This window comes from Protomyctophum parallelum (assembly GCF_964188405.1).
Source record: "Protomyctophum parallelum genome assembly, chromosome: 1".
NCBI classification, from domain to species: Eukaryota; Metazoa; Chordata; class Actinopteri; order Myctophiformes; family Myctophidae; genus Protomyctophum; species Protomyctophum parallelum.
In genome coordinates, this window is record NC_139697.1 from 26,839,967 (window position 1) to 26,842,756 (window position 2,790).

A 2,790-nucleotide genomic window follows, 5' to 3' on the forward strand; every position below is an offset into this window, starting at 1 on the left:
CAAGAACATCCCATTACAAATCAGGTATTGCTTTAGTCGATAACACAAACTGTGGCATTGCCTTGTCTCAGTGCGCTGCGAGTAAACTTCATTAAAATCAGGAACCGTTAACTGAATCATCATCGACAGGTTAGAGATGCCACTACATGCAGTAGTAGCCCAGAGACAAGTCATTAATTTAGCCACTTACACATGCTTAACATGAAGGTGGTGTGTCCATCTGTCCATGAGAGTATTTCCAAAATCTTACAGACTAGTCCAATTCTCTGGGATTTTATCAAAACATCCAGCAGACAGACTCCCCAACATGCCTGAAAAGTACAAGAACATCCCATTAAAAAAACAAAAAACAGGTATAATTTTAGTCGATAACACAGGTGGTATTGCCTTGTCTCAGTGCGCTGCGAGTAAACTTCATTAAAATCAGGAACCGTTAACTGAATCATCATCGACAGGTTAGAGATGCCACTACATGCAGTAGTAGCCCAGAGACAAGTCATTAATTTAGCCACTTACACATGCTTAACATGAAGGTGGTGTGTCCATCTGTCCATGAGAGGATTTCCAAAATCTTACAGACTTGTCCAATTCTCTGGGATTTTATCAAAACATCCAGACTCCCCAACATGCCTGAAAAGTACAAGAACATCCCATAAAATAAAATGGTATAATTTTAGTCGATAACACAGGTGGTATTGCCTTGTCTCAGTGCGCTGCGAGTAAACTTCATTAAAATCAGGAACCGTTAACTGAATCATCATCGACAGGTCAGAGATGCCACCACATATTAGACCATATTCACACAGCAGCCATGTTGACGTTTTGTATTGAAAGAGTGGCGAAAATTTAAAAAAATGTATTCTAAATCATGACAATTTTCGGAACTACCTCAGTAGTTCTCAACATTTCATGTCAAGGACCCCACAATTTCTGGATTTGGCCGCCGACCACCCCATCTGAAAATATGTTGTTCCAGGGAACCCCCAGAAGCAAAGATTGGAGTTAAAAACGTTCGCTCTGAAAGTGTGAGCTTTTAGATCTGCTATTTTCCAACAGCTAAAGCATAACATAATGCTTAACACCAAAAGGGGTTCCTGTCCAGAATGGGTTAATGGCAAGATCACTGCTGTGTGAATACAGTCCATGCAACAGTAGCCCCAAGACAATACATTTTAGCCACTTACTTACAAATGCCTAGCATGGAGGTGGTATAAGGTGGTGTGTCCGCGAGATGGGTCGCTGAAAGGGGGGGGGGGGGGTAAATGGCCATTAGAGAACCATCCAAATGCCATGCAATGGGCAAAGTCATGACAGGTGTGTGGTCAGTGCACTGTGAAGCAATCTTCATAGTTTACTCAGAGACTCTAGTCAATGAATCATCATTCCACATAACAGTACAAGGAATTGGATAATTAAATACTTACTAGATAACTGCAGCATTGAACTATAGGAGTCCTCAACCTTACTATCCACACCTAGAATTAAATATAAACAGCCATGTTTTAATTATGCAATGCTTGACTAGCTTGCGCAGCACAGGCAGTATGCTTCTTCAGTTCAGTGTCATCGTCATGTTAAATAATAATAGCAATCCATTACAATCAGAGACTCTTTGGAATGTATGAAATCATCATAGAAGCCTACATGGTAGATTGGATTTACAAAATCTTAAAATACCAACCTGTCCAATTTTCTGGAATCTTATCAAGACATCCAGACTCCCCAACATGCCTGAAAAGTACAACAACATCCCATTACAAATCAGGTATTTCTTTAGTCGATGGCAATGCCACAGTTTGTGTTATTGCCTTGTCTCAGTGCGCTGCGAGTAAACTTCATTAAAATCAGGAACCGTTAACTGAATCATCATAGACAGGTTAGAGATGCCACTACATGCAGTAGTAGTAGCCCAGAGACAAGTCATTAATTTAGACACTTACATGCTTAACGTTTAGGTGGTGGCGTGTCCGTGAGATGAGTCACTGAAAGGGAAAATACTAGCCATTAGAACCATGTTTAAACATGTAATGCTAAACTAGCTAGTACTGGAGTATGCTTCTTCAGTTCAGTGGCATCGTCATGTTAAATAATAATAGCAATCCATTACAATCAGAGACTCTTTGGAATGTATGAAATCATCATAAAAGCCTAAAAGGTAGATTGAATTTACAAAATCTTAATATACCAACCTGTCCAATTTCCTGGGATTTCATCAAAACAGCCAGATTCTCCAACATGCCTGCAAAAGTATCAGAACGTCGCATTAAAAAAAAGACATTGTAGTCACTGAAATGGAAAATAGTAATTAGAACTAGCCTAAAGAAAAGTAAGACTCATAGATGTATTCCAACATTTGATGCTAAAGATAGCTTGCCCCAAGTGTCACCTAGGCGTCCGGCATCTTTGTGCAATGCAAATCTTTCAATAAAGTAGTGTTTTCATCTAATCTGTGGCCCATTTTGACAATACATCTACGAGGCTTAATGTAAGGCTACATTAGAAGCATAAATTCCTGAAAATAAGGTAGTCATGACGACGTGTGTGGTCAGTGCACTGTGAAGTAATCTTCATAGTTTTTACTCGGAGACTCTAGTCTATGAATCATCATCCCACACAACATTAAATAGTACAGAGAACGTTAATTGTACAATACTTACTATAGATAGCTGCAGCAGAGTCCTCGACGTGGTCGGCTTAGATAGCCATGAGTCAAATGTCTTGGCCACGTGTCTTCCTCCATGCCTCGCAGAAGAACTTCCTTGTAACTGCAACTGTCTGCAAATGTCTGTC

General features: G+C 39.9%; 1 long non-coding RNA gene across 1 annotated transcript; it reads right to left on the reverse strand.

Annotated features, from left to right (window-relative positions):
* Window positions 1-278: 278 nt before the first annotated feature.
* Window positions 279-2,790, reverse strand: LOC310868065. The gene is made up of 7 exons (XR_014570053.1): window positions 2,658-2,790; window positions 2,190-2,239; window positions 1,941-1,982; window positions 1,682-1,731; window positions 1,425-1,475; window positions 1,189-1,239; window positions 279-311 (listed from the first exon to the last, which is right to left on the reverse strand). It is a non-coding gene; the product is annotated as an uncharacterized lncRNA (long non-coding RNA).